Source organism: Polypterus senegalus, chromosome 9, assembly GCF_016835505.1.
Source record: "Polypterus senegalus isolate Bchr_013 chromosome 9, ASM1683550v1, whole genome shotgun sequence".
Classification (NCBI taxonomy): Eukaryota; Metazoa; Chordata; class Cladistia; order Polypteriformes; family Polypteridae; genus Polypterus; species Polypterus senegalus.
Genome location: NC_053162.1, coordinates 75,121,467 through 75,136,313, shown reverse-complemented (window position 1 = coordinate 75,136,313; position 14,847 = coordinate 75,121,467). Strand labels below are relative to the sequence as shown.

The following is a 14,847-nucleotide window of genomic DNA, read 5'->3' as shown; positions in this document are numbered from 1 at the left end:
AGAGGGGCTTAAAGTGGAGAAAGACAAACAAACTGTGATTGCATTCACTACACTCTTGGCACGCCGACTCATTCTGATAAACTGGAAGAACCCAAACTCTCCTCTTTTAAGTCAGTGGGAAACTGTTGTGTTATACTATTTGAAATTGGAAAAAATCAAATACTCAGTTAGAGGATCTGTACAGACTTTTTTAAAACATGGCAGGATCTAATTAGTAATATTTTAAAATAAGTTCATAAAGTACAGAGAATTGATTAATTTAGGTATGTTTACAAGCCTTCAATTTCACGCCGTTTGGCTTGCTCTCTCTCTCTCAGGAGTGGGGATCGATCTGTTCTTAACTTAATTTTTCTTTTTGTAAAAACTTGATTGCTTTGTATGGATTGTAATAAAATTAATAAAAAGAAAATAAAAAAAAAAGATAATGGTTGAAGCGAAAACCTGCAACTACTCTGGCTCTCCTGGATCTGACTTTGACACCCTAAGTCTTCTCTCATCCCCAAATGCAACTCTTGCTGGATTTTTAATTTTTATGTCAACAGTAAAACTTTATGAATAACTCAATATGAATTTTGCTGCTTATAGTATTATGCACTAGCCCACATGAAGCCAGAAAACTAAATCACATATCTTTGAGCAGAAAATAAGACACATTTCTGGTGGAAAATTAACTATTTCACCAATTTATGTTACTTAAACAGAAAAAGTGTCTTATGGAAGAAGTAAATCAAATAAAACAGCCGAATGACCTTCTTTGACTGGCAGCAGTAACATGAATACAAACATAACATACATTGTATACGATTTTATGGATTATAATAATTTGATGTAAAATGTTATAGGATAATGTTTCCTATAAAAGACACGATACCAATATAAAGATAATTTGATTTTCTAACCAGCAAATTCAAAACGACCTTATTGCTTTCTTAAAATGGTATATTTTCTCAGTTTAAATATTTGTTAAGTATCCTGTGTTCTACTGTGAATAAAATATGGGCTTATGAGATTTGCAAGTCATTACATTCTGTTTTTATTTACATTTTACACAGTGTCTCAACTTTTTTGGAATTGGAGGTGTACTTTATGATCTTAATATTGCCGTACTCTACACTGTGCAAGGTTTGACAAGGCTGATGTGCAGTTTCTGAGTTGTCTACATACCACCTCACACCTCACTTTAGTCTCACCAGACAATAATACTTTCTGCCATATATCTGCTGTACCTTAAACAATGTTTTGCAAGTATTTTGTGGGCACGGATATAAACTTTATTAAGACATGCCTTCTTCCTTGCCACTCTTTCATTAAAGTATAGTATGTCTTGAAGATTGCTGATCTATGAAAACAACACCTTTAAATACAGCCACCAACTTTTGTAGCTTAAGAAGCATCATAGATTGCCTGTAAGTAGTTTAATTTCTTCAAAGTTTTGAGAGATCACTCAGATGTAGACAATGTGGCACTAGTTTTGTTTCTTCTACATTTTTACATTGAATTTTGCTGAACTCCAAGTAATGTAATCAAATCTCTGACTTGTTTAGAATGTTCTTGCATCTTCATTTGAGTGCTTTCCTTGAACTGTTTTCACCATACTGACAGACCATCTCTGGAGACAAATGCCTTTCTCTCTCAATTCTTTTCAAACAGCCCAGTAACCTAATATTCCCCTAGAGCGGGAGTCCACTAACAAGTTGTGTGAATTAACGTTCAGTTTGCTAATCAGACTTGAAAATACAAAGGAGTTTTTTTTAATTTCTACTTTTTTTATTTCTTTTTTCAGGATTGCAATTTGATGTGCTCAAAGGTATGTACAGAATGGAGGCAAAAAATCGGTATATAATCTATCCATCCATCCATCCATCCATTTTCCAACCCGCTGAATCCGAATACAGGGTCACGGGGGTCTGCTGGAGCCAATCCCAGCCAACACAGGGCACAAGGCAGGAACCAATCCTGGGCAGGGTGCCAACCCACCGCAGGACACACACAAACACACCAAGCAATACTAGGGCCAATTTAGAATCGCCAATCCATCTAACCGACATGTCTTTGGACTGTGGGAGGAAACCAACCCAAACACGGGGAGAACATGCAAACTCCACGTAGGGAGGATCCAGGAAGCGAACCCGGGTCTCCTAACTGTGAGGCAGCAGCGCTACCACTGCGCCACCCTATATAATCTATTGCAAATTCAAATTCTGAGAAAACAACCTTAGAAAAATGGAGTGGGGTAAAAACTTTTAAGGCATTGTATACAAAAGTTGTAAAATATAATGATTGATAATCTGGCTTTATCACACATTCCGGATGAAGAGATGACCACAACTGAAGACAGGTACTGCAGTGTGAACGCCCAACACATTCTTCTTGATAGTGCTCGCTATGAAAGGCGCTACATAAAACACACGTGACTGAATAGTATTAATAACGCACCATCTACTGTATATGATCGTGAACCTGCCAACCAGACTGCATCATCACATTACAAAGACACATACTTTTACACAATATCAAGGACGATTAATAAATATTGCATATAACGCGGTTCTGTAATGTTCACAAGGAAGGATTAGAACTTCAAATCAAAGCAAAAGAGTAACTAACAAAAATGTTAAAAAAAAAAAAAACTCCACAAGAAAGGGGGTGGCGCTTCCAAATGAAATCAGAATCAAACTCGTAATTTAAACACACGCGTAATACCTGTTCATGTTTTAGCACAAGATAAACAACATTTTACGAAATATCAGGGAGGGCCACGCACGGACACTCACGCACTCGTCACTTTAAGCGTGTAACAACTATACAAACCAGATTTCTCTTAACCACTCAGCAGTTTATTTAATTAAACACTCAAAAAAGTCTGTTAGAATTAAACCCATCTGTTAATGACAATTTCAAAATTAAATGGGCTTTCGGGACGACACGTTTCAAGGGGTGTTTTTGATCTAATTAAGAACATCATTAAGCCTAACCAATCTCAAATTTGCTAATGGCGTGTTTCGAATAAACTTTTTTTTTTCCAATCTGTGCTTGTTACGAAGGCCGAGCAAAGAAGTGGCAGCTCACCATCTCCCCTCCCCCACCTTTAGTACAGAAATGTATAATCCGTTACTCTCTTACCTCCCCATCTCATTCTGCTGGTGTCGCTTGTGGTTATTTGTATTCGTACAATTCTACAGAGATATCCAGTCTGTAATATATGCATAAAATTAAGATAATTGGGAAACTCAGTCCTGGAAAATTATGGCCATTTTACGGCAGCCTTGCAAGCAAGCCCCATCGGCGCTGCTCACTGACGTCACTCTGGACACTTCCTGGATGACCTCACCTAGCTTTTGGTAATAGAGTGCACAAGAGAGCTAGAGCGGTGTCACCTAGTACGAGCTGCCATCTTGCTACTGTTTATTTTGTTAGTGTCCAAAGTGTACGGAAGGAAATACGGAAGCTGAGTGTTTCAAAAATTACGGACGGGGGTACACAACGAAGCGATACCTTGATTTAAACTACAACAATGGAAACAAAAAGCAATCACAATTTTGTTTCTTGGTGTATGTGAGCATTAAGAACACAAACTTCTTTCCGTTTACTTTTTCATTTTAAATAAACTATAATAAATCTGAACACTTCCGAAAAGGAAATAAACGATTATTTTCGTACGACGTATTGACGGTGAATAAAAGGTTAAGTTGGAGAGGTTTTTTGTTTTTTCTGTTAAGAAAGTAAACAGTAAATTGATCTTCTATTGGACTGACTGTGTTAGCTGGCTACCTGGGAAATTTCGTAAGACAATCGGCCTCAGTGTGCATGCGGTCAGTTAACTGGGTATATTCGAAGTACTTTCTAACTACGTAAGTACCTTTCTGTATACAATATTTGTAGGTTTTTCACCTAGGGCTAATATTATTGGCAGGCAGTGTGGCGTAGTGGTTAAGGTTTTGCACTTTGGACTCAAATGCTGCTACTGACACAGTGTGGCCAGTCCCTTCACCTACCTGTGCTCCAACTGGAAAAAGAAAAGAAATGTAACCACTTGTATCTCAAAAGTAATAAGCAGGAAAGTATCATTTCTTTGTTTCTTTTTTAAATTTTTTTGTTTCTTGGTGCAGAAAGAATTGTCTGAAAATTGACATCAGGAAAACCAAGGAACTGGTTATAGACTTGCTGCAGCAGCGAGCCTCAACGTGAGGTGGTGTACTCTTACAAATACTTGGGGCTCCACATCAATGACAGGTTGGACTTGCCTTGTAACACAGAAAAACAATATAAGAAAGGGCAGAGTGTTCTTAGGATAACGTGTTCCTTTAATGTGGATAGTGACGTCCTTCACATCTTCTACAACTAGGTGATGGCCAGTACGATTGTTTTACACTATGATGTGCTGGTCTGGTAACATCTCATCAGGAGAAGCCCACTGATCCAAAATACAAATTTAAGGGAAGGCTCAGTTATTGGATGCACTCTGGACCTCTTGGAGGTAGCAGAAAAGAAGAGAACGAAAAAAAACTGAGGCAGTTATGAATATTACTGCACATCCTCTCAATGACACATTAACACTGAGGACTTTCAGCCAATGAATTATTCAGCAGGAGTGTATCAAGAAACTCTGTATGAAGCCGCACTATAACTCTTTTAACTGTGATTGCTAAGTCAGCAGATTTTCTTTCTTTTTAATTTTCTTCCTTTTTTAGTAATTCGTTTGTGTTTTCAGACCATATTATCTATCTAATATTATTAGATCACTGGAGCTGTTTAAAACATAGGGGAAAAAGAGATAAGGTCACATTTGATGTCTACAGTGAGGTGTGAAATAGGAGAAACTGGCAAAGCTCAGTGGTTAGCTTGCACTACAAAGCTCCAGTGAGGGTGCCTGGCAGTGTTGCTTCACTAAGGAGGGAAAGAATAGTAGAGGAGAAAATGGCATCGATAACTAAAATATTCTTGCATTAGACCAATTCCTGCTTTTTCTAGTGACTTGGCTTTCATTGATGGTCACTGCAAAACAAATTTACAGGACAGTGTTCTCTCTTGAGTTCACATAATCAAGTAGAATAATGTGAAATGTGAGTATATATCATTATTAGATGTTTGATTTTCATTTGTTTATATTATTTGTTCAAGTATTTATTTGTGTGTTCCATACAGTAAAGCCCAATTTCAGTGCAGCACAGACCATGAACATTAGAATTATATTATTAAATATCGACCAAAAAACACAGGTTGGCTAGTTTTCTTATTACTCTTATTTAACCAAATTTCAAAAAAGTTTTTGGAGATTTTTCTACTTGCTAGTTTACCCCTAAATATTGATATATTGAAATGTCCTTTCTTAGCGCATACCCACTGACTTTGATGTACCATCCTGTAAAATTCAGTGTTTTACCTAAAGGGGAAAATAGTTTTTGTCAATGAATGAGTAAGTAAGTCAGTCAGCTTTGCTATTTTATATATTGTATAGATAACAATTTTACTAGACCTGAATATGTTCTGAACCTATCCTTGACAAAAGTGTTTTTAATTCAACGATTTACTTTATAAGAAGTACAGACTTGGTCAAGATGGTACCACTAGTTAGAATAAAAGGTTCCATATTATAAGTGATGGTGCCTGCAGACTCAGTAACAAGTAGATTTTGTAAATGATGAGTATTGAAGGATACTTATTTTAATCATAAATTTTAGAACTACAAAAGTGCAATATGACAAGACTCGATTCACTCATGCTCATTACATTAGATTGGTATTATGTAAGGAAGACTAAAGTGACACTTTTTAAACACACGGGGGTGCTATTGCATTAATGTAGCTGACGTGGGTTAAAAAAAAAGAAAGGCCAAAAAATTAAACCTAAAGTTTTTGATTTACACTGATAGCATACTTGGAGAAAAGGAATTATTTATGTGGTATTTGAGTGTGTCAGTGTATGTAAATACATATATGCATACATATATATAATATATATATATATATATATATATATATATATATATATATATATATATATATATATATATATGCAGCTGGAGATCCACAAAGGGAGGAAAAATGAATCGCGTATCAAAGTAATTTTTATTCCTGAGCTTTAATACTACTTATCAAACTAGTTTATGATATGTGATTCATTTTTTCTCCCTTTTATGGATCTCCAGCTGCATATATGCAAACCGTATCACAGACCTTCTCTTCCATATATATATATATATATATATATATATATATATGTATATACAGTGGGTATGGAAAGATTCAGACCCCCTTCAATTTTTTACTCTTTGTTATAATGCAGCCATTTGCTAAAATCATTTAAATTAATTTTTTTCCTCATTAATGTACACACAGCACCCCATATTGACAGAAAAAAAGAATTTTTGAAATTGTTGCAGATTTATTAAAAAAGAAAAACTGAAATATCACATGGTCCTAAGTATTCAGACCCTTTGCTCAGTATTTAGTAGAAGCAGCACCCTTTTGAGCTAATACAGCCATAAGTCTTCTTGGGAAAGATGCAACAAGTTTTTCACACCTGGATTTGGGGATCCTCTGCCATTCCTCCTTGCAGATCCTCTCCAGTTCTGTCAGGTTGGATGATAAACGTTGGTGGACAGCCATTTTTAGGTCTCTCCAGAGATGCTCAATTGGGTTTAAGTCAGGGCTCTGGCTGGGCCATTTAAGAAGAGTCACAGAGTTGTTGTGAAGCCACTCCTTCGTTATTTTAGCTGTGTGCTTAGGGTCATTGTCTTGTTGGAAGGTAAACCTTCGGCCTAGTCTGAGGTCCTTAGCACTCTGGAGAAGGTTTTTGTCCAGGATATCCCTGTACTTGGCCGCATTCATCTTTCCCTCAATTGCAACCAGTCGTCCTGTCCCTGCATGATGCTGCCACCGCCATGCTTCACTGTGGGGACTGTATTGGACAAGTGATGAGCAGTGCCTGGTTGTCTCCACACATACCGCTTAATTAAGGCCAAAAATTCTATCTTGGAGTTTGCTAAAAGACACCTGAAGGACTCTGAGATGGTGAGAAATAAGATTCTCTGGTCTGATGAGACCAAGATAGAACTTTTTCTGTATGTGTATATATATATACAGGGTGGTCCAGATCTAATTATGCAATTTTCATTATGCTATAACTTAAGTTTATTACATAGAAAATCACCCAAAAAATTCCGGACCATCAAGAATTGTGCGAACTGATGACATGAAGAATCGTCTTCGCTCTGAACTGGAATCGTCTCCGCATAAATCAAAGTCATCCAGACGATCTGGATCTGCATAATTAGATCTGGACCACCCTGTATACATATATATATATATATATATATATATATATAATATATAAAATACCGCGCGCAGCAGCGAAGTACTGCCTTGAAATTTTTATTAAGATGAAAATTAAACCTTTTTAAACTGAGGGAAAATATACCAATAATTATTTGTTAAGGATCTCTTTGTATACCACATTGTGAGTTTGGCCCTCCGGTTGTAATATGACCAAGCTGTGCTGAGCTTACTCTTGAGCATGCAACGTACAGTTGGCCATGTGAACAGTAATCTTGTTTCAAATCTCACAGCTTGGATTGCTGCTGTCATAATTGGTTTGAGTTTCATCGTTTGTTTCAATTACGACAGTATTTGTAGGACTTGTGTTGAAGTGACATTCGGCATCTGTCAAGCGTTTTAAGCATACGACCAGTTTCATCGATAACTTCACATCCAGCTTTTGAGAGTTTAAACATTCATAAATATCAAAGTGTCCACTACTGAAATCGTCACCTTTCAATCCAAGATGTTTAAGAGGCATTGGCAGTTGTCGAAAGGTGTAAAAATATTTGACCGTTTCGGTACACTTGAAAGCGACAACCGAACAATTCACCGGTAGCCATCAATTGACATGGAGATGCATAGGTGAAGGGCTTAAGCATTTAACTCTTCTAGTGCTCCTGTGTAGAATAATTATCTCCTGTACCGTCATCAGTCCACACCTTGAACCTGTCCCAGTCATTCAATACATAAGACACAATGTTCCTCCGGATTTTAAGAGTGAGCCTTATATGGTCGTGCAATATGTAACAAAGAGAATGGAAAAGGTAGGTGCCATCTCCGGGCATGGAAACCACTCTGTAAGTGACAGTTCTTTGATCGATGGTGATCACCTTGATAGACATGTTAATGGGGGTACGGTTGGAATGACAAAGTAAATGGGTACCTGAACAATGTAAAGTAAGTCTAAAATACCTACACAATAACTATAATCGTAATAAATGAACAATAAAACAGCAGAGAAGCTGTGGATTAAATAAAAAGGCTGTAGTTATCAGCAGGGAGACGTGAATCCCGTGGCGAAGCAAGGAAGGGAATGTAGAGACTGGAGCGACAGACAGCCTTATATAGGCAGGCAGCCAACAACATGGGAGGCGTTGGGATGGGGACCCAACGCCGCCTCACGCGGTGACTGAGCTGCAGGCTATGGACGTATATATGTACGTAAGTAGGATTCAGTTAGCGTTGGGAACCCGCTTACCAAATTTCTTGAAGATGGGCCCATAAGTAACAAAGACCATTGAAAAGTTCAATATGGTGGCCGACAGTGGCATCATACCGAAATAAGTACCAAATTTCAGCCTTCTCCCTACACGGGAAGTTGGAGAATTAGTGACGTTGGAAAGTTCAATATGGCGGCTGACAGTGGCGTCATACCACCGAAATAAGTACGTACATTGGTTTTGTTTAGCGCAGGGAAGCCGCCTACCAAATTTCATGAAGATGGGGCCATGAATAAGAAAGCTCAACATGGCGGACGTTGTTGACCGTTATGACCGTTACGCATAGAATTTCGAAATGAAACCTGCTGAACCTTTGTAAGTAAGCTGTAAGGAATGAGCCTGCCAAATTTCAGCCTTCCACCTACACGGGAAGTTGGAGAATTAGTGACATTGGAAACTTCAATATGGTGGCCGACAGTGGCATCATACCTCTGAAATAAGTACATACATCGGTTTTGGTTAGCACAGGGAAGCCACCTACCAAATTTCTTGAAGATGGGGCCATGAATAAGAAAGTTCAACATGGCGGACGTTGTTGACCGTTATGACCGTTACACGTAGAATTTCGAAATGAACCCTGCTTAACTTTTGTAAGTAAGCTGTAAGGAATGAGCCTGCCAAATTTCAGCCTTCTACCCACACAAGTTGGAGAATTAGTGATGTTGGAAAATTCAATATGGCGACCGACAGTGGCGTTATACCACCGAAATAAGTACGTACATCGGTTTTGGTTAGCGCAGGGAAGCCACCTACCAAATTTCGTGAAGATGGGGCCATAAATAAGAAAGTTCAACATGGCGGACTTTGTCGACCGTTATGACGGTTACGTGTAGAATTTCGAAATGAAACCTGCTTAACTTTTGTAAGTAAGCTGTAAGGAATAAGCCTGTCAAATGTCAGCCTTCTACCTACACGGGAAGTTAGAGAATTAGTGATGAGTCAGTGAGTGAGTCAGTCAGTGAGTGAGTCAGTCAGTGAGGGCTTTGCCTTTTATTAGTATAGATAATTCACTAAGGCAAGACAACCATTGAAAGCACGCCGGAAGGAGCGTGGATTCAGTGAGCCGCCGACAAGCAAGACACCAATGGCGCATGCATGAAGGAGCCACGGCCACCAAGTCCTGGCACCTTCGAGCCACGTTGACTGTTCATAGAGGCATGTTTCTCACAGAGTTGAATCGCCATATGCAGCGTGTAAAACGGTTTGCGAGGGGTATCCCATGGGATCCTTAAAACAATCCTTTCCAACTGAGGTTAAAACACAATGAAGTAAGCAGTCTTTAAAAACCGAGTTTTCGGTTACGACGCACGACCGCATGCACCATAGCAAACTGTTTTACACGCTACATACAGCAATTTGCATCCGCAACAAACATGCGTCTTCTTCACTCACGGACAATTATATGTTGCTCTCTCCAGAGTTCCATCTTTTCATTCACTTTCTGTTGTATCCTCAAACCCTCCTTTTTTAGACAACTGTGTCTTTCCAGAAGTGTTCAACCATCAATAAATAATTATGCGGCATTTGTTATGCCGTGGCTTCACAATTGTGTTGTATTTTGCTCTCTCCAGAGTTCCATCTTTTCATTCACTTACTGTTGTATTCTCACACCAACCTGTTTTAGACAACCATGTCTTTCAGAAGTGTTTAGCATTCAATTAATAATTATGCATGAGATTGAGCATGTGTCTACCCGGCGTAGAGAGGCGTGAGTAAGCCGTTGAACCCCATTCAATGCGACTCATACGCTCCCACTGCTTGCGTCCCTACTCTTTGTACACAGCCCCCTCCCACCTCGCTACTACTGTGGTCGGGTGTCTTGGTGGATTATATATAGAAAAGCAGCCAAAACCGCACAGAGCAATGAAACGTTTACGTGAGTCACAGGTGCATCTGGACTGTGCAAAGACGACAACGACTCCAGTGACGAGTTGGAGGTCGGCACATGAGCTGGCAGTGCATACTGAATGAGAAATCAGCAGACTAGCATGACGGAGAAAGCTGAGTGGACGTCCTTCTCCTCTCCTGCCAATCCACACTCCGCTCTTGAGCGCAGTGCACTCGCATCCCTCCGTCTGGCAGGAGAAGGCACGATGGGGGTCCGTCAGTTTTCAGTCAAGGACGATTATGTGTTGGTTCGTTCTGTGCATTGTTACAATGTTGCTTTTCTTGCTGGTTTATTACATTACCGATTTTTCAAATGTTAATTTTCTCCCTGTGCTTAAAAATCATTAAAAAATCGGCCTGATTATGCGGCGTATGGTACGCCGCGGTTAACTATATATATATATATATATATATATATATATATATATATATATATATATATATATATATATATATGTATGGATCAATGGTTGAACTCACACACCCCATAACCCACCTTCCAGTCACACACTAGGACCAAATTAGGATCGCCAATTCACCTAACCTGCATTTTTTTGGACTGTGAACGAAACCAAAACACCCAGAGGAAACTCATGCCAACTCGACACAGTATATGCGTATGTACAGTAGTATGTATATATATATATATATATATATATATATATATATATATATATATATACACAGTATATATATATATATATAGTATATATATATATATATGTGTGTGTGTGTGTGTGTGTGTAATTGTTATACAAACCGGATTCCAAAAAAGTTGGGACACTATACAAATCGTGAATAAAAACTGAATACAATGATGTGGAGGTGCCAACTTCTAATATTTTATTCAGAATAGAACATAAATCACGGAACAAAAGTTTAAACTGAGAAAATGTATCATTTTAAGGGAAAAATATGTTGATTCAGAATTTCATGGTGTCAACAAATCCCAAAAAGTTGGGACAAGGCCATTTTCACCACTGTGTGGCATCTCCCCTTCTTCTTACAACACTCAACAGGCGTCTGGGGACCGAGGAGACCAGTTTCTCAAGTTTAGAAATAGGAATGCTCTCCCATTCTTGTCTAATACAGGCCTCTAACTGTTCAATCGTCTTGGGCCTTCTTTGTCGCACCTTCCTCTTTATGATGCGCCAAATGTTCTCTATAGGTGAAAGATCTGGACTGCAGACTGGCCATTTCAGTACCGGATCCTTCTCCTACGCAGCCATGATGTTGTGATTGATGCAGAATGTGGTCTGGCATTATCTTGTTGAAAAATGCAGGGTCTTCCCTGAAAGAGATGACGTCTGGATGGGAGCATATGTTGTTCTAGAACCTGAATATATTTTTCTGCATTGATGGTGCCTTTCCAGACATGCAAGCTGCCCATGCCACACGCACTCATGCAACCCCATACCATCAGAGATGCAGGCTTCTGAACTGAGCGTTGATAACAACTTGGGTTGTCCTTGTCCTCTTTGGTCCGGATGACATGGCGTCCCAGATTTCCAAAAGAACTTGAATCGTGACTCGTCTGACCACAGAACAGTCTTCCATTTTGCCACACTCCATTTTAAATGATCCCTGGCCCAGTGAAACGCCTGAACTTGTGGATCTTGCTTAGAAATGGCTTCTTCTTTGCACTGTAGAGTTTCAGCTGGCAACGGCGGATGGCACGTGGATTGTGTTCACTGACAATGGTTTCTGGAAGTATTCCTGAGCCCATTCTGTGATTTCCTTTACAGTAGCATTCCTGTTTGTGGTGCAGTGTCGTTTAAGGGCCCAGAGATCACGGGCATCCAGTATGGTTTTACGGCCTTGACCCTTACGCACAGAGATTGTTCCAGATTCTCTGAATCTTGGATGATGTTATGCACAGTTGATGATGATAGATGCAAAGTCTTTGCAATTTTCGCTGGGTAACACCTTTCTGATATTGCTCCACTATCTTTCTGCGCAACATTGTGGGAATTGGTGATCCTCTACCCATCTTGGCTTCTGAGAGACACTGCCACTCTGAGAAGCTCTTTTTATACCCAATCATGTTGCCAATTGACCTAATTAGTGTTTATTGGTCTTCCAGCTCTTCGTTATGCTCAAATTTACTTTTTCCAGCCTCTTATTGCTACTTGTCCCAACTTTTTGGGATTTGTTGACACCGTGAAATTTTGAATCAACATATTTTTCCTTTAAAATGATACATTTACTCGGATTAAACGTTTGATCTGTCATCTACGTTCTATTACAAATAAAATATTGACATTTGCCATCTCCACATCATTGCATTCAGTTTTTATTCACAATTTGTTTAGTGTCCCAACTTTTTTGGAATCCGGTTTGTATATATATGTGTTTATATTTTTTGCTATTAATGTGGTCTGTTTGACGTGTTAAAAAGTACTAATGCAAAGTGCTTTGGTCAGGGCGGCATTTTCATGTATTTATTTTTTTTAAATTATGAAAGAATAATACTGTAATGATTAGAAGGTGCATTATACAAATGGAACATCTGAATGAGAGGAGGATGTCTCGGGGGGAAAAAGGATGGAAGGAGTGCGAGAGGCAAGTTTGAGTGTGAACTGTGCTGGAATGATGGATCAGCTCAGAATTGATGACGGAGCGCAGGAGTCACATGGGGTGGCTGCGGCATGAATACTGACAAGAACAAGCAGGACGGTGTGCACAAACAGCACAAAGTGAATGAGCGAGTAGAGGGGTGCAAGAGTGAAATAGTGGTGTGCTTCTGGGCTGTAACACTGAAGAGGAAGAGTATAGAGGAGTTAGACAAGTTTTAATTCGATTAAAGTTAAGGCGATCACAGAGCTGCTTTCATGTCGACTTCTCCAGGTATCCCCACCCTCCTTAGACAAGTTTCGACCACCTGAGGACCATGTGTCTCTCAGGTCAGTATGTATGCAAGTATACAGTACATGTACTGTATGTGTGTGTATCTTATATATAAAGCAGACTGTAACAATCTTGCGGTCTTGTATGTATGTTATCATCCAGTTGACGGTCCGAATTTTTCTGGTGTGCTCCCGACAGTTTTATCATGAAAAATCTGTAGTATTATTTGTTTGTCATTTAATATTTGTTTTTGTTAACTATATTTTCATCTTGCATTTTTCTTATTGTAACAATGTTGGAGTGGTAATATATTAAATTAACCTAATAATAATATTCATTTAATTGACTTTTTTGTTTTCGTTGTCAAATATTCTGCATGTAAAAACTTATTAGTACACCACAAAGCAAAAATGAAACTGTCAAGTTGTGTTTTTTTTTAATTATATTTTTTATCATCCAGTGCTTGTAACATTTCTGGTGTGTTCCATAAAAGCAACCGACAGTTTTACCATGAAAAATATATGAAAGATATATGCTGCTAGCTGGTTTGCAAATGAATATGTTGCCTGACCTTCAACCTATTTTTTTGTTACTTTTCTTAGGTCATTCTAGTGTAGCTTTGTAATTATCCCCCGGTTTTATATAGCATCTGGCTTTCAGTAAATGCCTTTATATGAACATATACATGTAAGATGTCTGTATTTAAAAACAGGATAATATACAGTACCATATATGTCTGCAGAGCTATTTAAATTGCTGATTATTTTGTACAGTAGTCTTAAAATGGTCATCAGCATGCACATATATGTAGATATTTCGGATCTTAACCTGAAGTATTTTTTTGTAAAAATAATAGGAAAGTGAGTATAAATGACCATATGGGTGAGTTTAGATTAAATTATTTGATATGGGAAAAGCAAAAGAAACATCTTGAGTTATGCTCTCGCCAGAGCAGTAGTTCAGTTTAAGTATTTAGCCATTCATTTTTTTTTATAAACGTAGTAATTATATGTCATAAATTCATACATGTGTTGTAGGTAAACTCAGAATTTTTAAATGCTCTACAATTAACATGAGTAGAAATCTTTAACTATGAAGGGATTATTGCAGTTTGACAATGAAAAATCCTAACACATTGTCGACTCAAGTCTGTCCAAAATACAACTCTTGTCTTGTGTAGCAATAATGTATAGTTTCAGGATACTCGGTTGTTTGCTACATTAAATACAGTAAATTTTTAAATCCTGTCATTTCAAGATTAGATATGTGTGATGCTTAAAACATTGGTTTACTTCCACATTTGTTGTATGACAATTGACCAAAGTAGTTCCTGTTTCAGATCACTTTCTCTTCATGTGCAGATCTGTTGGCTGAAAGGTCGGTAGGATTGTTTTGTTGTTCACTGTTGAGTTGACTTCTTTCACATATTATTTGCAGAGGAAACAATGGGGTCATTGTGAGTTTTGTAATGCTTTAACAGTGACTATTTCCATTGCTCAGTGGGGGGTATAGCAGCCTAAAGTACATGGTGTTCAATCACCATCAAAGGAGGTTTTACATACAGTGAAGTTTTC

General features: G+C 38.3%; 1 protein-coding gene across 1 annotated transcript in view; it reads right to left on the bottom strand.

The window, feature by feature from the left end:
• The window catches only part of atxn1l (ataxin 1-like), a 33,148-nt gene extending 29,832 nt beyond the window's left edge, over positions 1-3,316 (bottom strand). The window contains exon 1 of the mRNA XM_039763305.1: positions 3,124-3,316. The gene's annotated coding sequence lies outside the window, so the exon portion shown is untranslated. The remainder of the gene's footprint in view (positions 1-3,123) is intronic.
• Positions 3,317-14,847: the final 11,531 nt, after the last annotated feature.